We start from the raw sequence: 25,123 nt of genomic DNA on the forward strand, positions 1-25,123 counted from the left end.
GAGCAGCTGATGTATTCACCACTGTACCTAAGTTCCCCGCTCTTTCTTAACAGGGTCACTACTTTCAGATCAGAGCACAGAAAAGTATACTTCCGAGGCAATATACAGTTTCATCTCATATATGTTCCAGGCAGCTAGAAGGAAGTTTTGTAGGACGATGGATGCTTGGAGGGTTGGAAGCATTTTGGGCATTCTAAGAAGGGCACAGGCAGGGGTGTCCAACCTGTGGCTCACAGGCCACGTGCAGATTTTTTTTCAAGTTTCTTTTGTTTATCTGTGGTGTCAGATATCACAAAATTTATACACAGACCTTTCTTCTGCTCACCAGCTTTTGTTAGCGTTTGTCTATTTAATGCGTGCCCCAAGACAACAACTTTTCCAATGTACGACAGAAAAACAAGGGTTGGACACCTGGATAGAGGCTCGGCACACATCCACTTGGCTCTGCCTCCAGCAAGCCTTGACACTCAAACTGTCTTTTCCTTCTTTTCTTTTCTTTTTCCTTATACAACAATTTTCTGGCAAGTGAATTTGCCATTGAATTGGCCATATCCGCACATCTAGCTATAGCTATAGAAAAGAATTCCAACAAACAGCATCCTGTTTCCCTCATCACTGAGCTCCATTCATTTCTAGAACAATGAGGATCCAGACTCTTGCTCAGTCTCCACAAGGGACACAAGAATTAGCCGTCCAGAGAGCACTTACCAAGACCAGCCATAAATAAGCCAGTGCCATTGTTATAAATCATGAGCATTTCAAAACTCATGATTTATGATGACAGCACCTACCTTAGCAACTGTGACTGTTCCTGACTAAAAACCAACAGAATCTTTAGTGACTGGATTCATTTTCTTAGGACCGAATACCAACCAGTTAGTAAGCACAACATTTTAGTGAGCAGAGGACGTCAGGGCTCTTGTGACCGAAGTCAAATTCATGGGAAAACATCAGAAAGATAACACAAGCATTTTGGAAGTAAAGCCATTACAAGTTTAAGTTGCTCATTGTTTACGTGACACATGCTTCAAATCATGTCCCAGAAATCGGACAGGTGAACACCCTCCTTGCTGAAATCAACCTTCGACTATTTTAAATAATACAAAACACACAGAATGGTAACTTCTAGAGCACACCCATTGGGATGAATCTACTTACCAACATACGACTTCTTTGACTTAATCTTCTTTGACTTTCAGAAGAATTCAAAGTAATCCAGAAGCCTGTAAATATGAAAAAAAAAAAAAAAGGAGGGGCAAGGTTTAAGGAAAAGATCTAGAAAATATAACAATCAAAGTTATCTAGGGGAATTGAGAGTTATAATATGAGTAACTGGCTAAAAATGAGGCCTATTCTGAATGGGAAGTTGATTTAAAAAAAATCTTCAAAGCCATGGGGGGAGGGCTGGACTGAACACTGACAGTGTTAGCTCATCTCAAATCGGCAGTACGGTTCCCCTCCCCACCCAAGAAAGTGGTAGAAGATGCCAACAGAAGTTTATTTCACATTGAACAAAAGGCTGAAAGGCATTTGGGATTTTTCTCATCAGTCTCCCATCTGGGAAAAGTGTAAAGAAAGTGACAGGAAATGTGTTCTCTATCAAAAGTTAGAAAAGGTGTCTAAGATGAAGATGAAACTCGGGGGTAGGAGTATATTGTGGAATCTGCCTAATCGTTAACACCAAATTTTAATTCAAAACTGGCAAGTCTTGAACTATAGCCATTCAGTAAGGGATTTGGATTTAATTGTGTCTTTGTCTAATTTAAGTGTCTCTGTGGGAATAAGAGCCTCATAGTGTTTGGAAACCAGGGTCGCTGTCGTATCACCACCAGCATCCAGGGACAGGATAACTCAGAGCATGGGTAAAAGACACCGCACATAGAGAGTGAATGCCAAGGAAGGGATAGAAAGTCCATCGATCTAGAAAGAATAGCACAAGCACAAACTGACTAGAAAGATTTTAGTTATTTTACACAAATGTTAGGCCAGAATTAGAATACCCCTTAGTCAATGTCTAGTCTTAGAGGAGAGAATAATTTCTTTTTTTTTTATTAAATCATATATACATAGATCATGAATACGTTTAAGCTTTTGTGGGATTCAATGTGTTGATTATTTGCACAAATTGGAGTGCTTACATCCTACTAATTAACATAGCTTTCACCTCATTTACTTAATCAGTGTGAAGACATTTGTGTTCTATACTTGATAGATTTGACTTGTACCCTTGCAATATGCTCCATAGATGTGGTCCCACCATTAACCCCTCCCTCTATCAAAGAACCCCCTTCCCTTCCCATACCCCTCCCCTTCCCTCCTTCATCCTGAGCTATAGTTGTGATTCATCTTGCATATAAAAGTGTGAGTGATTATAAATTGGTTTCATAGTAGTACTGAGTACATTGGATTCTTTTTCCATTCCTGAGATCCTTTACTAAGAAAACTATTTTCCAGCTCCATCTATGTAAACATAAAAGAGGTAAAGTCTCCATCTTTTTTTTAATGCTGCATAGTATTCCATGGTATACATATACCATAATTTATTAATTCATTCATGGGTCGATGGGCACTTGGGCTTCTTCCATGACTTGGCAATTATGAATTGAGCTATAATGAATAGTCTGGTGCAAATATCTTTGTTGGCAAGTGATTTTTGGTCTCTTAGATATACACCTAGTAGAGGAATGGCAGGATCAAACGGCAGACAATAACTTCTTAATCACTGAAGAAGTGAGAGCTAAGCTGCTCAATGATGGCAGAAGATAGCTGCATAACCATCTTGCCATTATTTCTAAACTATAACCAGTGTGCAAGTTAAAGGAGCATGGAGGAAAAGCCATTTTAATAGGAGGAAATCACTGTTGTTTTAGAAGAGTGAGAAATAGCGATTGATCCAACCACTGGCTGCTCTATAAACCAGACTTAAGAATCAGTCTCCAAAATGAAGGCAGGGGTATCTTGTCAAATTAATGAAAGAGGCCTAGAGTTAATTTTAAAAGTAAATGTGAACTTTTAAAAGAGTTGTTTCATTAAAACTTGAGTTACTAAAAACATGGGAGATTAAGATTGGGAAGGATAGGACTAACTAAAAATGAGGAGAGTGCCAAAAAGTAAAGAATGCTATTTAATTCACTCAGTCAGGAGTCTAGCACAGGTGGAGCCTTGGGCCTCTGGTTAGTGTTTCTAAGCCACTATAAAGGAGCAAACATCTTGCTAAGGGCTAAGCCTTTTTAATATCATGTAATATAGGTTCCCTAAGATAGGGGGTGTCCTAAGATAGGTACCTAGGCCTCTTTTCTGGACTTCATATCCCATGCTTCCTGCCATGTACAAACTGCACTCAAAGTCAAGGTTTTGGTTACAAGGCACACAAGGATATTGCTTTGGGAAAAGATTACTCAAAATGAAGTAAGTAATGTTTTAAAAGAAAATTCAAATCCACATCCCTTGAAATGGTCATAAAGAACGTCACCGTCTAGGCAATTCGTAATTCATGTAGTACATGCTGACTCAAATGGAAGGTAGAGAACAACTACAGGATTTGGGGAGACAGGCTACACACCACAGCCAGCCAACACTGACCTCTTACAGGTGTCTTTTATTATACTTCATCTAGTAAACACTTAGTGTTTATTAAAATGTTCTATTCCGAAACCACCAAGGATGCAAATTATGGGTGTGCACTTTGCAGCATCTCTGAACCATGGGGTCACGTGAGGGGGCTGCAGCAGGTGCGTTTTTCTGATCCAACAAGGAGGAGTAGGCCTGGCTTCATTCAGATGCTTCCTTGGCCTCTCTCCCCATCTCCCTCCTGCTTCCCTCACTTGTGCCACATCTAAACAGCTGCCTGAGGGGAAGGGCTACAGGAACGGGGAACAGAGGGAGAGGGGCTGGTGCACCACAGCAGCCCACTGAGAAGGCTGTGTACAAATTCTATAAGTCTGACGGAATAAATGAAAATTTTGAGAGTCTCCTGGGGTTTTTGATTTTCTTAAGAAACCATAGAAAACGTGACTACCTTACCCCACTCTGCAGACATACAGTATTTAAAAAGCATAATCAAGGTTGTGCATCCACCCTGACAGTCCCATGCAAGATTTGTAGGCTCTTAGGTGTGTCCCTGTCTTAGTACCCACATATAGGGCACGTGGGTTAAGGTTTCTGTGATCACCAACTAAAACTGTACAATTCCCCAGGAACCTGCTTCAAGCAGCTATACAAAAAGTACATTTCAAATCAATCCGAGGACAAGGGCAATTCTTAGCTGCAAACCCTTCAAAAACCTTTTAAGGACTTGCTTCTTACCTCGCAAACACCTCGTAAAACTGCCTTTCATGCTGTGGTAATTGTTTCCAAAGACAGATAACGATTCCTCCCATCCCTTTGCCATCTGACTCTCAAAGCGGTGTTATTCCTCCAGTCCTTCAAGCTGGGCATGACCCACGTGACTTTCTTTGGCCAATGGGACATTAACAAATGTTATGCAGGCCAAGGTTCAAAAACTGCCTCTGCACTGGGACTTTCCTCTTTTAGCTGCTGTTGGAATCCTGAAGCCATGTTTTGAATAAGCCCTGCTAGATCCTGCAGCCATGTGGCCCAGCCAACAGCCAGGCCCAGACCAGTGAGGGAGGCGATGATAGGCCATCTGCTGCCAATCCACATACCCAGTCCCAGGGAGACCAGCAGCACTGCTAGGTGATTCCAGCCCAAACCTCTGTCTTTAAGATTAGTGAACAAATTAAATGGTGGTTGATTTGAGTCTCTATAGTTCAGAGTAGTTTATTACTCATCAACAGATAATTGACATCCCTCCCATGTTACCCCCGGTATGAGACCGGACATGTACAAACAAAAGAAAAAAAGAAATTGCCATCTATAAGCAATTCGAGATTTCTCACTTGCCGGCCAACAAAGGTTATGCAGGGTCTCTTTGTTATCAAAAACAAATTGGAATGGGATCTTGTGCTGCTTCTGTTCTTGATATATAAATTAGTTAATTGAAGTGTTTCCTAAAAATGGTCTTGACGGTATTAATATCTACTATTTTCTAGGGACTAGACTAGAAAAAAAAAATCTGCCAGCAAACCTGGAATTGTCATAGTCTTCCTCTACAACTTGATGCAAACCAAGTATTACAGTACTTCTATCAAAATATTGACTGAAAACACTCAAAGGACTTAAATATATTACTATTCATGAGAATAATACTATCTTCGCTCTTAAAAGTACAGAACTTAGAACCATGGGCTTTAGAATAAGACAGATGGGGATTCGAATCTTGGTTCTACCATTTAATGGCTGAAGAACTTGAATATTAAACATAGTTATAATATGTGTAGCTAACACTTATTGTTTATTATAGATGTTGTGCCTGATCACTAGCATTATGCAGTCTTCACAATAAGCCCATGAGGTAGGTTCTATTAATATTCCCATTTTACATAAGTAACTTCTCAAGAAAATACACCTGGTATATGGTGGAGCCTAGATTTGAACCTAGGCTGTGTGATCCCAGAAAGAATATTCTTTGCCATTATAACATGCTACCTCTCAAGTTATATAACAAAGTCATTTGTTCTTCATTTGTTTTTCACCTATTTCATTGAATAGGTCATTCTAGCAATATTTAAGGAGCACCTCACATACACAAGAGGTTTAAAGACCTATGGAGTCAATGGTAACATTGACCCTGGATTAATAGGGTTTCCAGTTTGTAGGTAAAGGAGATTACAGTCCAATAGCTCAGGAGTGCACATTGCACTCTGTTTTCAGATCAACCTTGAAGATGTTTGTCCTTCCTTTGCCTGGAACCCTTCTCCAGGATCCTGGTGGTTTTAAGATATTCACAAGTTATTTAATATGCCTCCCTTTTCAGGTAGTGGAACCTAATTGTCCTTTCCTTGAGTGCAGCCTAGACTTTCACTGACTTGTTTCTAATGAAGAGATGGTGGTGGAAGTGATAGTGGGTAAGGACAGCAAAGATCGGGACAGGAGATCATAACTCGCTCCTGGAACTTGTATAGTTCTTCATTAGGGATTAGGCCAACCTTCAAATGGGGAACTATGAAGGGAACTGTGGGTCAGGCTGGGAGTTGTATAAAACCCTTTATACATGAATGAATCCAGCAAGACGGTTAGCCAGGTCCCAACCACACTGGGCTGCTATTTCATTTCTTAATGACAGCATTTCTAGGGTGTGGAGAAGAGAAGGGAGAGAATAAGAGGAAGATTTAAAGGAAGTAACTAGTTTGAAGGGGTCAAGAGATTTCAACACAGTAATGAAGGTTGCCTCTGTATATTTTTAATTGCAAGAATTACTCTTCCCTAGAAAAAAGCAATTACTGCCATTTCTCAATTGAATTACAGTGTCCTATCTTTGTCCACATGCAAATACTTTGGGATCTACACATTAGACTTTACAATGCAACACTTTACTCATCTGCTTCTAGGGGGGAATGTGAATGAGGGGAGATCTTTCTGTAGGTGAGAATGTCAATGAAAACAGGCCATTTCATTTTGGGAGTGTCGGTGCTTAATTGTCTAATTATTCGTGGCATGAAAGAAATGACGGTAACACAATGCAGGCAGAAAGGCAAGTTAACAAAGCACCGGATGAAATAAAAAATGTTTTGAATTTTATAAATAGTTTTGGACTATGCCATTTTATTTTGGCTGGCAAACAATAAGATTCTTAATGTGTGAAATTAGACCCATTGCAGAAACTAAAGAGGATCGTGTATGAGTGCCAAGTTATTCAACTAGATATCTCTCACACACACACAAATTGGCAGTAGCTACAACTCTCTTGAGGACTCCACAGGTCTCTGAAAGTAAAGTTAGCAGCAGCTAGTCAGCAATCAGGAAAAATAAGAAGGACTTCTTCAAGGACGAAGGGCCCTTGAGCTCTATCAGCTTATAATAAATAGCATTTCAAAAGTAGCACTTTTCAGAGATAATATATAAATATTTTAAGTAGCAGAGTATAGGTGTAGGCTATTTTTTCCTATCCCATGTCCAGAAAATCTGCACATACACATCAAACTCTGCATCTAGGGAATCTGTTTTATTGTGATGTTTGCATTTTTAAACATCGTGCCTGACCTATTTGGGGGTTAATATAACTAAATGGAGCCTATTTGCTGTTTATTATTTATAGAAGATTCACTTTGGATTAGGGCTGCTCAAGACATTTGCGTTTGAACTGCATCAAGAAGTGTTCCTGGGTGGCTCCCAGCCCCACAGCAGACAAGAGAATGACAAGAATACAGACCAACCTATAGAGGGTGAGAAGAAAGTCAGATTTTTTTTTTCCCACATAAAGGCAACAGGAAGGAGAGAACAGAAGGGCTTGACATTGGCTTCTGTAGAATAAGCATAAACTCAGGTTCTTAGTGCCCCTTAGTTTTGCAGGTCAGTGCAAAACGTCCCTGCCTTCCATTACAATCTCAATACCGAAACACAGAATGAAATGCCCAGCATCCATCCACCTGGAACATTTCTCAGAAATCCTTTGTCTGTCACACAATGACTACAGGAAGGCCAGGCACAGTAGCTCACACCTACCAGGCTGGAAGGCCAAGGCAGGTGGATTGCCTGAGCTCAGGAGTTCAAGACCAGCCTGAGCAAGAAAGAGACCCTATCCCCACTAACAATAGAAAGAAACTAGCTTGATGTTATGGCAGGTGCCTGTAGTCCCAGCTACTTGAGAGGCTGAGGCAAGAGGATCACTTGAGCCCAAGACTTCAAGGTTGCTGTGAGCTATGAGGCCAACGGCATGCTACCAAGGGTGATATTCTGTCACACACACACACACACACAGAGAGAAAGATTAAAAAACAACTACTATCATAAGCAACCTAAGAGTTTGAGGGTCGGATGATGGATTATAAAGTACCTACAACTATCTCTCAAGGTAGGAGAAACAAAAGAAATTAAAGAATAAGTACCAAAATGAGCTCTGCTCTCAAGCCCGTCAATTTCACAGTCGAATTCTAGACAAAGTTGTTTGTAACTCTACAGGTTCAAATAATCATGATGGGTTTTTTTGGTTGTTGTTGTTTGGGTTAAAAAAATTTTAATACCTATGTTTGCAGGTTCTATTAGTTGAACAGACAAGAGCAGAGAGCAAGAATGGGCCCTCTGAGCATTCTTCTAAGTCTTTGTGCTGAGAATATGAAGTTCTCTTATTCGAAACTGACCTACTCCCCTTGTTTCATTATGGTAATGAATGCTGGGAACTTTCCAAAATACAAAGTCAGCCTGACAGTGACAAATACGAAGCAAAAGGCCACATAATGATCAAGCCATTTACTGACCAATGGACAAAACCACCGTGATTGACCCAAGAACTTAAAAAGCCAAGCACTCCCATTTCCCCATGGGGTACTTTCACCAGCAAATCGTTTTCAAGAGCCCTTTTACCCAAATGTATCTACATTATTTTTTTCTTTGCTTAAAAATGATAATCTCAGTCCACCCAACTGGTTGCAACTAAATAAAAGGTTTTATAATAATAATCACCTCTCATTTGTCACTTCCCATTTGATTGATAAGAAAACAATTTCAAAGAAATCAAACTACTTTGCTAAGACCATAGAACTAGTGAAAATAGACGACTGGGGATTCAAACCCAGGTTTTCGGGCTTTGGGTCCAGGTATTTCTCTAGAAGGGCAACAGAACAGAAAAGAAAGTTTGGACCCCAAATAGGGTTGTTTATTGGCAGTTTTGTAACCTTATGCACATTTCTTAAGTGCTTCACATGTTAGCTTCTTTCATTTCCAAAATAGGAATAATATTGCTTACTTCCTTTCCTTCCAGGGCTGCCAAGTGAATTAGATAAGATCATCTTTGTAAAGCAATTAACACAGTCTGGTGCCTGGTTCACAGCGGGTACTCAGTAAGTGCCTGATTTTTCTTGGTCTGGGATACCCATTCACCCCAGCTTCTCCCCTGCCTTCCAACCTGTTCACCTGCTCATGCCCAAGCACTCCAGGAAGGGATCAGTGGACAAGAGGCCAAAAGAACAAAGTCAACACATAGGAGCAACTAAGGAGTAGAGGTTTGGAAACTGTCTTATGCCAAGAGAGAATTTAGGCTTGGCTTGGCTATACCTTACATTCTCCAAAAAGCAGACCTTGAGACAAAGACTAGAATACAAGCATAGTAGAAGCTCTATAAGTGGACCACCCAAGGGACATAACAAACTGGTCAACATAATGAAGATGGTCCACCTAAGAAATGAGGCCTACTGAACCGATATGTACATGTGGTGTTGTGGTGGATGTCTGGTCTGTGAAAATTAGGTCGTAGGGAGGTGGTCAACTATGAAGGTTCTATTGTCGTGTATTTGGGAGGTGACCCTGCAAAAAACCAATAGTGTATTAGGGAGTAAGACATGGAAGAAAGGAGGCCAACTGATAAGGGCTTTATTAAGTGAGAAATCAGAGCTCAAATCCACTGAGGACTCATAAGAGGTAAAGTATTATTACATGCCAAGGGCAGAAGAAACCTGCATCCAGAGAACCTTCATTCATCATTGGTTGAGGGCTTCTGGTCTGCCTTATGTGTTAGCTGACTATGTTAGCCAGGAAAAAAAATACCCATGCAGAGAGTCACAGTGGTTAATAATAATCAACCTTCAGCATAGAGAGGTGAGCGCTCATAGGACATGGATGGGACTCCATTGTGATGCCACAGTGACTAACATGGCTTCCAACTTATAAAGAGGTTGACACAAGGAGTAGCATCTTGTGATTCTTCCTGAAGCTGACATTGTAACACTTGTCACTTGTGTGGAGGCCATTGAGATCACTGTTTGCCAAGGAAACAGTGTGCTTGGGTCAAGAATTTTGAATTAAGGGGACATTGTTAAGTGATCTCTGACTGTCAGTGACACTCAGCCCAGAAAGTGCTTCATACAATTTGATCATTAACATGAACCAACAGGAAGGAAGGAAGGAAGGAAGGAACCAACATGAAGGAAGCCCATTGCCTAGCTCTCAACTCATGGCTTTCTTTGAGTTGTGTGGATTTGCAAGGTCAGAACAATCAAAGCCACTGGATTTGTGATCATGCTAAGTGGTGGTCTGATTTATTCTCTTGCTGCCTTCCACCACAATCCTGCACAAAAACCCTCCCTTAACTTCCACTTTCATGTCTTCAGTCTTCATGGAGACTTCTAGAAAGGGAAGAGATTATTTAAAAATAGTATATAAGGCAAGAATAATGTTGGTAAACTCTAAGCTTAAATTATACAACAACCAATAACGACTATTATATCTAGCATGTAGCAATTAATTCTAAAAGCATCTATCTTTAGGGGGGAAAAGGAGAAGAGAAAAGCTTCCAGGAAAAAAGAAATTATACAATTTTTTTCTTGGAACCATTGGAGAAATACAGAAGGGGAAAAAAGGGATCTTCATTGAATTAACCCTTGGTGAAAAAAACAATTTCAAGTTTATTTTAAGAAAGAATTATTCTGTGGCTTTAGGAAAATGCCTGTCTCTGAATTTTAAACTTTTTTTTAACACAAAGAAACAATCAGAAAAGTAGAGCTTATGTGAATGTCATGAGGCACACAAGGTGTTTAAATATTTGGAATGAACAAAGTTTTATAAATTACTGGGTTTTGTCGCAAATTCATGTAGATTTGAAGAGAAATGAGCCACAGGTTCAAAACACAAATGCAAACTGTTTCATTTAGTTTATATAAATGTTAACTTATCACTTAGTTATCAAAATGTCTTTCCAATTACTTACTACATTTGTATTAAGTAAATCACTGATTCCTCATTGTAAACAGATACCTGATAATGAAATTCAAGGCCAGTAATCGCTATGTCCCCAAGTTGCTGATGTGTAAATATAGTAAGAAAGTTCTTGTTTTTATTTCATATACCAAAGACTCAAAACTATGTTTAAAATTCTAGCTTAGGTTTAGAGTCCAAACCTGGATAGATGCTACAGCTTAGTTTTAAAATATTCCTATATTATTTTTCTGCCTACCTATTGTCTTCTTAGAAAGCTTTCACCACTTTTATTTTGTAGTTATTTTTTTAAAAAAACTAGACAATTTTGAATCACTTATGGATCCACAGGCAAATCTAGATGTAGTATGAGGGTCAGACAATGAAGTGTGTAAGTTCATCCTAGAAAATATTCCACATACCTCTGTGCTGAATATTACTACTTATCACCTTCAAGGTACTCCCCTTGGGAAGCTGTGCATTGATACCAGTGCCCACTTCACCCTTCAAAGTAATTTTGAAACTCTTTTTCTGGAATGCCCAACAGAGCTGTTGATATATGAGGTCCGACAATTACGATGCTAAAGAAAGTGCTATGTACCTCATTGTTGAGTATCATTATGGTCACCAGATGGCCAATAGGCTCATTCCCAAGCTTTGTTTGCTGAGGCAGCTTGCAAGCAATGATGCCACGTTAGTGAACACACCTAGAGCCTAGATCTTGGCTTCTAAATACCATGATCCAAAGAAAGAAACCAGGACTCCTTAAATCTAAAATGTGTCTGGAGTATCTTCAAGTGTCAGAGAGCAAGAAAGCCCTCAAAAAGAGGATATAGCATGTTGAAAGAACATAGGAACCAACGTGAAAGAGCTCTGGATGGCCAAAACAGGAAAATTTTGAGGGAAAAAAATTAAGGATATCTATAGAAAAAATAAATTCATGAATTTGTATTGGTATAAATAAATAACTGAATGAATAAAAAATAGAGGAGAAAGGACAGCCCCTCCTTTCAGAAGAATCCAAATTATTTAATGTAGAAGAAATAAGAGAGACAGAAAATTATCCTTAGAACACCACGGTAGAAACTGTTGTAAGTAAGATGCTTTGATGGGTTGTAATATCAGTGGGTAAAAATTTGACAAGAATCCAGAGACCTGTACAATCTCAAGAATGTTCCCTCAGAATGATTATTTTGACATCACTAAGGGAAAGATAGTAAGTTTTCAGGGAGAAACCCAGTAGTCACCACCTTAACCAAGTGACCAAGATAATATCACCAGTAATAAGACATACCAAGGTCACACAACCCAGGATATGACAGAATTAGGAGGGTGTATTGATGGTGGTATCCATTCAAAATTATATGGCCTCCATCTAATCATGAAAAGAACATCAGAAAAACTCCTACTGGAGGGCATTCTATGACGTGACTGATGGGTCCTTGTCCAACTCTCAAGGTCATGGAAGTCAAAGGAGGAACGGTGACAGAGTGAGGGAGGCTGAGGAGGCAAGACCCCTCAGTGCCATGTGGGGCTCTGAACTGGATGTGACACTAGCAAAGGGATATTAGTGGAAAAACCAGTTAAGTCCAAATAAAGTTTTAATTAATAGTTAATTGTATTGCGTCAACGTTCGTTTTTAGTTTGGGGAATTGATCGTTCACATCAGGGGATGCTGAGGAGGAATACACGGGAACTTTCTATAGTATGTTGCAACGTTTCTCTAACTCTAAAATCATTTGACTAGAAGTGACAAAACCTGAGAACTGAATACCTAATGAGAGAATAACATATTTTACACACATCAAAGAACCATGTGTTTGGACTGCCTTTGTGTCAACTGCGTCCCCCTCGTGGTTTGTGTTTCTTTGTTGGCTTCTCTTTCCAAAGTATTTCAGTTAGGGCAAAATTTAGATGGCCAAGTTTTTTATTCCAGGCCTTTCATAAAGAGTTTCTGTCAACATCTATCCAGGGAAGACAGTCATGCTCTGTAATTGCAAGAGACATACAAGCTACTAGCTTTTATGAAGTGCTTACTGTATGCCAATCCCTTGTAAGTACTTTACATATGTTAACTCATTTCATGTGTTCAGCAACCATATGAAGGCGATATGATTATTATTCTTATTATCACAGAGGAGAAACAGTTAAATCATCAGGGTATGCTGCATGTTTTAACCATGACTGAATCTGTCTGGAGATCAATGTCAGGACTGTTATGATAGTGCCAGCCTGCCGTAAGCTTAGAAGACAGAGAAAGACCACAGGATAAAAAACTTTGGATTAATATTGAAATGATAGTAACAAGGACATTGTCACATGGCATGTATCGAACATTAAAGAGCATGCCTCCCCTCTGAAAAGTTGATGTTCTATGGGTTTCTGTATACCCCCAGTGTTTCATTTCAAAGCCTGCCAGATATGTTTTGAGAAGTAAAAGAGACAAACTTAGCATGTAATCAGAGACTTAGAAACTTTAAGAGGGTCTTGCAAGACTCTATAATCTTTCATGTAATCATGAATTTAGATTAATTCCTCAAGCCATGTGTTATTTACTCAACGAATGGCAACAATTTCTGCTGCTGATGAAAATACAATTAGAGAATTTGTAGAATACATGTTGTTTTTATACCCAAAGTCTATCATGTAAACACACAGTACATTTTTTGAAACACACATTATTTACCCAATAGGTAGGTGTTTCACGAAGCTATTAGAGACTGTTGGGTAAACAGATATTTAGACCATTTTCAATCAATTATTTAAAACACATGCCATTAAAAGTTTATTAGTGTGATTATTTTTAAAGAACCACCACCAAGATCATTAAAGCAATCAAGATTCTTGGGAGATAATTAAAACATAACAATAAACAATTTCGATTATAATAAATGTAAATTATAACACCACAAGTGGAAGATATACTTTTTTTTTTTTTAAATAACTCAACTGTTTAAATTTCAGCTCAAGACACAAACTGAATTGGCCTTATTATGAGCTCCATTTTGAATCAAAATTAGTTTTAGCTGGGTAGAGCGGCTCATGCCTATAATCCCAGCACTTTAAGAGGCTGCGGTAGAAAGATAGGTTGAGGCCAGGAGTTAAAGACCAGGCTGGGCAACATAGGAAGTCCCCATTTCTACAAAAATATTAGCCCAGTATGATGGCTCATGCCTGTAGTCCCAGTTACTTGGTGGCTGAGACAGGAGGATCACCTGAGCCCAGGAGCTTGAGGCTGCTGTGATCTCTGATAATGTCACTGTACTCCAGCCTGGGAAACAGAGGGAGACCCTGTCTCCAAAAACATAAAATGAAATAATAATTAGTTTATTTTTTTTTAATTGTTGACTTCATATTGAAAGCTTGGGCAAGGCGTTTTCCACTAAGGACTCCATTCTTTTAAACCTGACCTCACGTTTCTGATTTCACAAAAGAAGAAGAATGCTGACCCTGCAGGCTCCCGTCCTGGTTTGCTCGTACGCACGCCCATGGCTCCCTCCTGGTTTGCTCGTACGCACGCCCATGGTTGTGTTTTCATAAAGATCAGTTGCCATAGCCCTCAGCCCAAGAGAGATGCAGATATTAGATTAAAAGGAAAATAATAAGCCAACACCAGAGGTCCACCTTCACGGGCATCAGCCTTAACAGCACACCACCGAAAGAAAGTCGTCTATTATTTTTAAAATAAATAAATCAGATGTTGGTTTTTTGTTGTTGTTCTTGTGACAAAGGTAGCATTTCCTCGAGTCGAGTAGCTTTTAAGCAAATTGGCAAATGTTTCTAAACGTTTTTGTGAACGCTTGAAACACAAACAAAGGACTTTCATTATATTTTTTGAGTCTTCAAAAACGTTCCCGTGCCATGTTTTATCCTCAATAGAAAATTATAGTTAAATTAGAAAATCATGAAACACAGGATGGATAATGGAAATGCCGGCAGAAGGCAGGCTGCAATTGTTCTGCCACCGTAATACAATCTATTCCGGAATAATTTTTCTTTTTATTATTTCATTAAGTTGTATCTCACTAAAGTTCCTCTTAGGATCTCTCGGCGGCACCAAATTTTTCATTGAGAAAACGATAAATCACTGGCCTAAATTACAATTTAATTATAAACGCCTTTGCCTCCTAATGCTGCCTGGGACCTTTTACCCTGCTCCATAATTCTAAAAAATGACCCCTGTCATAATTTCCTTCACTAGAATAATATGGAGAGATCTAATCCTGAATCCTGCTGTCTTATAATTTAATATAAGAGGTAATTATTATTCAAAAGATAATGTTGCAGATATTGAAAATATTCTGAAGTTGGCGTCTTAAAAGAAAAAAAAGGAAGAAATCTGAGGTGTGTGGGAGCTTTCTATCACGGGACCTATCAAGAAAAGCAAGGGAGAAAGAAGCAAAGGGGTGTTTAATGAAAAAATATTAGAAGCTATGTACAGCTGGTGTTTGGTACTGTGTGAAATGCACTGGGATAGTCTTCCAACCAGGGGTAGAAATGAATTGCCTCACTTCCCAAATCAAGGAAGGAGAGAGAGGACTGCGGCCGTGAGCGACAGTTTCTTCCAGTTTGGAGTCTGCTGTAGGGAAGAGGGGATCAAAACCACATCCCTCTGTTCACATTTGTGATGGGAGCATTTGGGTGGCGAAGGGTTGCCAAAGCAAGAGAGGAGGATGGATCCAGGTGGTCAAGGGGGAAAGTTTGGAGCTGAAATGTAAAATGCAGCAGAGAGATAGGACTCCCTTGGGGCTGGGGACACTGGATGGGCAGCACCAGCACAGCCTGGATGCGAAAGGCACCAGAAGCCTGCAGCCTGCCCAGCAGTATCTCAAAACTTTGGCAGCAACGGTGGTGTTTTCTTTCTTTCTTTCTTTTTTGCAGTTTTTGGTCAGGTCTGGGTTTGAACCCACCACCTCCAGCATATGGGGCCAGCGCCCTACTCCTTTGAGCCATAGGCACCGCCCAATGGTGGTGTTTTCTGCATTGGTGGGAGATTCCTCCCTGGTATGTGGCCTGGAAAGATGGGACAGTGCAGAATTCAGGGGCTGGGTCTCAACAATGATTAGGAGGCAGCCCTTCAGTGGAAAACTGACTCTAATTTTCTAATGTCTTTTCCCAAGAAAAGGGAGAAGACAGGACTTGGTGTGGTGGCTCACACCGGTAATCCTGGCACTCAGGGAGGCCGAGGAGAGTAGATTGCCTGAGCTCAGGAGATCAAGACCAGCCTGAGCAAGAGTGACACCCCACCTCTACTAAAGTAGAAAAGCTAGACAGGTGTTATAGTAGGCACCTGTAGTCCCAGCTACTTGGGAGGCTTAGGCAAGAGGACTGCTGGACCTCAGGAGTTTGAGGTTGCTGTGAGCTATGATAACGCCATGGCACTCTAGCCTGGTCAATGGTGTGAGACTCTATCTCGGAAAAAAAAGAAAATTTAAAAAAAGGGAGCACACAAAGAGTTCCTTTTAAATTACAAATGTTCTAGGTAGTGCCTGTGGCTCAAAGGAGTAGGACGCCGGCCCCATATGCTAGAGGTGGCAGGTTCAAACCCAGCCCTGGCCAAAAACTGCAAAAAAAAAAAAAAAAAAAAAAGGAAAAATAAATGTTCTTGATATCAGATATCTACGATTGAATCCCACTGTACCAAATTGTATAAAATAAAGAGACCCCCTCTTTCACCCTGTTTCTACCAAAAAAATTCAAGTGATGGTGAAATGAACCATCTGAAGTAACTAATGACCTGGGTGTAATTATAGGAATCAGCATTTCAACTGCTCAGAAGGGGGGAGGGTGATGATGATCGTGTTGGTGGTGATGGTGAAAGAGGAGAAAAGAGCTAAGGGCAAACCGAGTAAGAAAAAGTGATTCAAAGGAAATTGTAAGTCTTGCCTTGCAATCTTAGACAAGTCAGCAAATCCCTCTACAGCTCGATGTACATCAGACCAGACACACACACTGCATTCCTGTCCCTTTGTTTTGTTTTGTTTGGCTTTGGGAACAGTTCATTTAAGATGTAATAAATGGGAAGGGTGTTTCCCCCTACACCCCGTGTCCCTCCATAAATCTCAGGACAGTGTAAATGAGGTATGTCTCATTATGGACAGAAAGAAAAGGCCTCCCTAGGCAGGGACATCCTTGGCTACCATTAAAGCAATCATTAAAAATAACAACCCACCTAAGGAAAAAAAAAAAATGAGTCTTTTTTTGAAAAGATATATTTTAATTAGCCAATTGTATTAAAAATAGGTTTGGTGGGTTCGAATAGGAATTGAAACCCAGAATACAAGAGGGAGCAGAAAAATTGATGTGGGGACGGGAAGAGGGAGGTTTATAGGAGAAAGGTCTATAATTTCCTACAGCACCAGCAGGGAGAGCCATGAAATGGTATCCGTAAGGAACCAGTAATAAAGAAGTGCACAGAGATCGGTACACTGTGCCTACCTGAATCATTTCACGAATAAGAAAGATTTAAGAGTCCCGGGAGGTTCACAGCAGACACTGGACTTGACTTTCCAATAACTAAGCCAACGTACATTAAGGTGAACACACAGGTCGATGAATAGGAAAGCACAGACAGGCGATCTTCAGGTTTAAGATGCACTAACAATTTTTTGCTTCACTATGGTTAAGTTTTTGAGGGATCCTGGTAATAACAAGGCTTGGTGAGTGAGTTAAAAGTAGGAAAATAAAAAGCAAGGTGAAAGAGAGCATTAGGAGACCCTACCAACCAAGAAGATTCTATCCATGGGGCTAACTTGTGCCACACCCGCTGGTACCTAAAATCACTCAGGGGAATTAAGATAATGCTATAAACCAGCAAATATCCATAGACGTGGATTTTGCACAAATTTGTTCTTCCAGAGGTAGTCACAAGGAGATGCAATTATAAAATTTCAGATTATACAATTCCAGACTGCAAAAGTGAACACTCTCTAGTCACTTCTGCCAAATGAATCCCAACATTAAATAAATAAATTCGCACCCACAGATGTTAGGTAACTTCCTCCCGGCAGCAACACTGGTGGAGGGATTGGAGTGCTCCATTCCTGGAGGGCAAACAGACTACCGTTCTTCAAGGAATGAGCAAGAAATTGCTCTTACAGAGAGCTCCCAAATTCAGCAGAGAGAACTTGTAAGATTACAAAACAAGGCTGGGTGGGCTGGGTCACACTTTTAATCCTAGCACTCTGGGAGGCTGAGGAAAATAAATAAAAAATAAAAAAATAATTATGAGGTTGAAAGCTGATTGTTTTAAGGTCATTGTGACCACATTTGAAAGACAGAAGAAATCTGTTGGCTAATTCCCGGCTTGTCACTCTAAGAGAGCTGCAGTTGGTTTTAGGATGATCCAGGAATTCCCAGTAAGGGAACAGGAGAGTAAACCAGCACAGGGGACACAGCCATTGTTCTCAGGTATGTTATCACCACAGGAAACTAAACTTTGATCCTGCTGGGTATACTGCAAAGCTGTCCCACCTAAGGGGTAAGGAACCCTAGTATTTATTTCAACAATTCAGTAGTGCACCAGGAAGTCAACAAGATCTCCAGCAGGGGTGGGAGTGAGGTTGAGGGAGCTCTTTTGTGCATTTACAATGTCCATGGTGTAAATACTCTCACCATGGCTGATTTCAAGCTACCAACATAACCTCACTGATAGGGTGACCAGACGTCCTGCTTTTGGCGGGACAGTCCCGCTTTGTCCTGCATCCTACTGCTGTTTAAAAAAGTCCCAATTTTTGGAAAGAATGCACGAACTGGTGGGAGAACAAGAAGGGAATATATAGTTTTTGGTTGCCATGTGGCTATTTTGCCAGAATATGAGTTTTATATTATTTTTGTTAATTTTATAATGTTAAACTGTAATAATAACAAATAATTGCTGAGAAGTGATTATCGAGAACTGCTTATCAAAGTTTGCATTGTTGTCAGGCCCTGCCCTGCCCCGTCCCCGCCCCGCCCCCCAGCCATGTTGTCCCACCTTACCCATGTTAAAATCTGGTCACCCTACTCACTGAGCATGTGTAGAGTTGGGAAAAGAAGCATAAATATCATGACTTACAGATACGAAAGGCATAACCATAGAGAATAGTAAAATGTAGTAAAATAATTAGGAAGAGATGCTCAATTACCTTTGCTTTTAATATAATTTATTTAATTAAAAGCATATGTCATTCAATTTTTAGCAATGGCTATGTCTAACAACCCAGACACAGAATTTCTGAAAATTGAGTGGTCAAATCTTGCAGGCTAGCTCCAACACACCACCGCACAGATTCCCCTCAGTTATTGGTTAAAAGATGCTCCCAATGGAGATTTTAATCCCCAGTACTTCTGGCCCAGGATGAGGTCAGCAAAGTGAAGCCCAGAGCCCAGACAAAGCAAGTACGAGTGATTGGCCACCGGGCCACCATTCACTGTTGCTGTAAGGGCAGGAGGAAATGGGATACCTCCTACAGACTCTGTAGGGTCCCAGACTGCCGTATTTCCTTCCTATAAGACTTTAAAAACTTCAAAATTCTTCTATGGTGTTGCAGCTTCTCAGGCTTCAATTCAGTCTCAGGAGGGATTGAATCCTTTGCAAGACATGATCCTTCCCTGCGTTCACCCAGTTCTAAACCCACACTCACTGAGTCGCCCGGCTCCCAAATTCCATCCACTCTCCTCTCTTCACTGCACAAATGGTGACTTCTCCTGTCTTCCCTGTTTTTGGTGAGGAACTCTTATTTCCCTAGAAAGCCTGCCTGGGAATTTCTGACTTCTGACTCTCTTGGTCCCTCTCAACTGCCTGCCATAGTTCCTTTGACATAAGGGTCTAGACTCTTGTCAGATCTCACAGGGACTCTTTCAAATGCTAAGTAGATTTACAATTTCTAGTTTCTTCTGGTTCTAGGCTACCCAGAAATCACTTCTGGGGTCATTTTCAGTACATGCTCTGAAGAGATTCATGGTGGCTACAAAAGTGAGACCTTAAGCAAGAATTCAAGGGTCTCTGGGGTGTAGCCCAACCTCCCACTATAGCCCTACCCAACTGATCCCATTCATGCCCTGAGAAATTTGACAAACTAAACTACTTGCTGGACATTTATCATTTTCTAGATACAGGGGTGTCCAACCTTTTTTTTTTTTTTTTTAATGTTTTCTCTGTGGCACGTTGGAAGAAGAGTTATCCTGGGCCACCTATTAAGCACACAAATACTAATGAAAGCTGATGAGCAAAAAATGGTCTGTTCATAATTTTCATGATATCTGACACCACAGATAAGCAAAACAGCCTTCAAATAATCCCCACGCAGCCTTCGGGCCACAGGTTGAATACGCCTGGCTAGAGCTTTGCTGCCTCTGTGCCTTTGCTTAAGATATTTTCTTTATGAAAAACTTTGTTCTCATCCTTTAAAAGCTATGTCTTTTGCCTGCTTTTTTAATGCACTTTCTCCTGTCCCCTCACTCCAAATCTCTCCCCATTTCAGTGGTCAGACTGCTTTGTCGTATTGCCTTTCTGGTGCTTATTCTGACTGGTATTTTAGTGACTTGTCTTCTGTTCTTACTTTACCAATTTCTTTCTCCCCTGGGACTCTTAGGCGGGTGCTGGACATAGTAGAGGTTTAAAATGTGTTGAATATGTTTTCTTTTTAAACCAGATAAGCTGAATAAGACTGAAATCGTAGTTAAGGACCTGATTGAGCATCTGGTATATTTTATTATACAGTTCACTGTGTATTGACTTGATCAAGATTTCAAAAACATTACATTCAACTTATTTGAAGTTGTTTGCTGATTTTTCAAACTGATTTCTTCCCAACATTCTCCGTATGTGCTTCTTCCTTCACAATTTAGGCTAAAACCAATCCGCCCAGAGCAACCCCTTTGTTTAAGAGCCATTCAAAACATGTCTATTCATGGTCTGGAGAGAATGATGATGAATTTACTTAGAGAACAGGCCTTTGGGATATGCTGCATAAAGTCCTAAAAATATCAACATGGATATATTTTTTAATATAATGAAGAGTGAAAAAAGGCAAGTTGCAGATGGATATGTACATTATGATAACACTACATACCATTAAAAACAGGTAAAACAAGACTACATCCCACTGATGGTGGTATACATGTGAACAAAAAAAAAAAAAGAAGAATGACAAATATCAAATTCAGGAGAAGTATTAATTCCTAGGAGATGGAGGAGAGGGAAGAAAAAGAAGTGAGATCAGGGAAATGAGGGTTCAAGTGGACTTCGAACTTTTTATATTTTGGAAAAAGATATTTTTAAAATGGCCTAAAAATGTTGCAAAATGTTCTGATTTGGCAAAGCTGGTTGGCTAAGATAGATATTAGTGTCTATGTTTTTTCCAGTACACTTGAAATATTTCATAATTTGGGGAGAAAAGTATTCACCAGTATTAGAAGAATCCCCAAATAGTGGTACATGAGATTCGTAACTTAGCAAAGAACCCCTGAGTGGCTTGTGGCAAGATGTGAAGGGTATAAATACTAGAGAAGTAACTGAAGCCTGTCTTCTTGATAGTTTTTGATTTTTAATCTAACTAAATTGATTACGATCATCTCTTTGGGGTTGATTACTCAATATTCATTTTAACTAAATCACTGACCTTTCAATTAAGAATACTCAGCGGATGGAAAACAACAAAATACCAATGAATTGGAAGGTTAACCACATACACTTCAAATGATGCTAGCACAACATAGGTTTACTAAAGGGAATCTATTACTCCAGCAATAATTATGGAGGACAGAAGAAAGACTTCTTACAAACTCTTCATCTGTAGCATGGTCTTATCCCGAGAATGTTCTCATTCATCTCTCCTAAGTTTTACCATCAGAACTGCTGACCTACCCCATTTCCTCAGTGAAGGTAATAGACTTAATAGGGGATGGAAGACTTTCCCTCTCTAAGGGTTCCATAACCAAGCCTATGAACTAAGCTGACAGCAGCCAGACTGACAGGAGAAGTACACAAACGTACTATGTGTACAGGTTTATCAAAGGAAAGAGAAGTGAACACCCCCTAAACCAGTGAGATCTAGAAAATTACATACCATCTTTGTGGGGAATAGGAAAGGGGGGATACAGGTAACTTAGAGGAGAGTAAATTATTTAGGGAAGAAAGGAGCAGGCCCTCAGAAGAACGGGTCTATAACAAGGTCTGTCTGGGCATGGTGTCCACCTCAGCCTCCTCTCCTGGTGGATCTGTCATGGCAGCACATTTTGAGTTGGCTTTTCCCAATCTCCTTCAGTATCTACATTCATAAGGGGTTTTTGTGGGGTTGTTTATGTTTTTTCAATTAAACTGAGTTAACTCTGCACTCCCATATTCACTACAGGATTCTTCACAACAACCAAGACATAGAATCATCCTAAGAGTCCATCCATGCATGAAAGGATAAAGAAAATATGGCCAGCCTTTGAAAAGAAGGAAATCCTGTCATTTGCAACAACATGAATGAACCTGGAGGTCATTATACTAAGTGAAATGAGCCAGGCACAGAAAGAGAAATACATATATTTCACTTCTATGTGGAATTAGTCATCCCCAATGTTTTGGGCACTGGGGACTGGATTCATGGAAGAAAAGGTTTCCATGGACTGGTGGGTGAGGGCAGAGGGAATGGTTTTGATATGACTCTGCAATGAATTGATTTTGGTCTCTGTGCAGTCAAACCTCTGCTAATGATAATCTGTATTTGCAGCCATTCCCCAGTGCTAGCGTCACCTCCTTAGCTCCACCTCAGATCATCAGGCATTAGATTCTCATAAAGAGCCTACAACCTAGATCCCTCACTGCTCAGTTTATAGTAGGGTCTGTGCTCCTGGGAGAATCTGATGCTGCAGCTTATCTGATAGGAGGCAGAGCAGTGGGGAACGGCTGTAAATGCAGATGAAGCTTCTCTGGATAACCTATCACCACTCACCTCCTGCTGTGTGGCTAACAGACCACAGACCAGTAGTGGTCCACACCCCAGAGGTTAAGGACTGCCACAGAACATGACAACTAGCTGGCAACAACATGGTGACTCTTGCTGATAACAGTGTATTATGTTCCTCAAAATTATTAAGGGAGTAGATTTTAAGTGTTCTTACTACAAGAAATAACATGTGAGGAAATGCTTATGTTAATTAGTACAACTGAACTATATTTCAAGACATGTGCATTATAGATAAATATTAAAAAAGAAATGAGTTAAGGCACTGAGCATTGAAAGCAGAGCACACCTTTTGTGCTGTTACTTATTACTGATCTATAAACAGTAATGATAATGTGATTACTTTCAATGAGACTTAAAAGTTTTAGGGGGAAAAAAAACACAGCCTCTATCTTTCTTTTTTTTTTGAGACAGAGCCTCAAGCTATTCCATTGGGTAGAGTGCCGTAGCTTCACAACTCACGGCAACCTCCAACTCCTGGGCTCAAGAGAGTCTCCTGCCTCAGCCTCCCAAGTAGCTGGGACCACAGGCACCTACCACAACACCCGGCTATTTTTTGGTTACAGCTGTCATTGTTGTTTGGCAGGTCCAGGCTGGATTCGAACCCACCACCTTAGGTGTATGTGGCTGGTGCCTTAGTCACTTGAGCCACAGGCGCCAAGCCACACAGCCTCTATCTTATCCTTTCTCACCTATGTCCAAAGCCTATGACAGAAACTAATCTTCATTCTTAAATCTACTTTTTCAGCTTCCTATACTTTCATACCCACAATAATTGCTCAAACCAAACTCCCATCATCTCCTATTGTCTGGTACACAAGTGGGGAAAAGGTTGCAGGCTCCAGGTTTTATCCCTGCCCTAAAATGAAAGCGAGCTGGCCCCCCACAGTAAGTGGGCTCCGGGCCTCTGGAACTCCCTAGAATGTAGTAAGAGCCCCAGGCCTGGCTGCTGCCCTTGCTGACAGAGTGGCTTTCCAGCACATTCTACCCACGCCTGCTTCCCGTTGTCCCTGGCCACAGGCTCACAGCGGCTTGGTCCTGTTCAGTAACTGGGCATCAAACAAGAATAATTGACAGCTTCTCCCCCCAGCCTCCCCTCTCGGAGCAGCAGTTTCCCAGGAGCCGTCTTGTACAACCTCAAACACTTTATTACTGGTCAATTTGGGTTTCCTGCCCACTTTAAGTGGCCGTGCTGAGGGTCTCCAACTCTCTCTAGCCCTCACTGATCAATATTAACAGTCACTTCCACAGCATTTCCCTGCTACTCAGCAAGGCCGGGGACTGGCTATAAATTACCGCATAGCCTGGTCATTATACTGAAAGAAACGCTGTAATTCAAAAGTTAGGGCTAATTGTGAAAGGAATTTCTTTCACGCTTTTCAGGACCCAAATCAAAGGCGGGGAGAGGACACAGAGCTTGTCCATTCTGGGTTGGTTTGTTTAACCAGAGAAGGTTTAACTACATCCACCTCCTCCTCCCAAGAGGCATTTCCTGTCTAGCATTTATATACACGGGTCCCCATATTTCAGGCTCACCCCCCAAAACAAACCTTTAGTTCTCCAGAGAGGTAGGAGAAAAACCACCCTATAAAGTTTAAATTGTGCATTTATAGTCAATGCATTATAGGTCTAAAGAAGTATTTTTTAAAAACAGAAGTCAGGATTAAACAATTATTGGCTGGGGCTCCCATAGTAATATTTGTTTATGAGATAAAATTTAACAAGAAACAAACAGCGTGAGCGTTGTTTATAAGCAAATAAGGCACAGAGAGAATTCATAAATGCAAATCTTTAAAACTGGCAAAAGAACTGAATAGAAATTCCTGGCTGCTGGCAGCTGACTCCACACGTCTGAGGTGACAAAGCCAAAAGGTCACCAAGAACCCGCCTTCTGCAATGAGGGGTGCAGAGACACTGTCCGGGAGGGTTCTCAAGCTACACTGCTGAGTGGGGGAGACAGCCCAGAAAACCACACTGCACTTCTCAATTTGGAAGCAAAAATGAAAGGGGAGAATAGCTGAGAAAGAGAGGAAAAAAAAATAAGAGGCCGATGGAAAAAAACAGTGTAATTATTTTGAGACCCAAGAGGGCCCTTTTCCTCCAAAGATGGATTAGGTGTGTCACCTAGAGCCACCTCAGCTGGGGCGTTTCTGCCTTCCGAGTCCCAACACAAGAGACTCAGGAGATTCTTTGACTAGGAGGAAGAAATCACCCCAAATCTATAGAGCTCCCCTGGGGTAGCTCCCCTGGGGTACTGGCTTTGGCCACACCCTCTGGGAAACCCTGAGCCAAAATGACACAAGAAAGGAGAGAAGAAAGGGAGGGGAAAGAGGGAACTGCCGAGCACTTAAAATAATCCACTCGTTGAAAAACTGCCCTTCTGCTCTGTGTCCACGTGGCTCATATGGAGGATGGAGACCTCGAGAAGAGTGGCCAGGCCT

Source organism: Otolemur garnettii, unplaced genomic scaffold (genome assembly GCF_000181295.1).
Source record: "Otolemur garnettii isolate 467f Iridium unplaced genomic scaffold, OtoGar3 scaffold00047, whole genome shotgun sequence".
Lineage (NCBI taxonomy): Eukaryota > Metazoa > Chordata > Mammalia > Primates > Galagidae > Otolemur > Otolemur garnettii.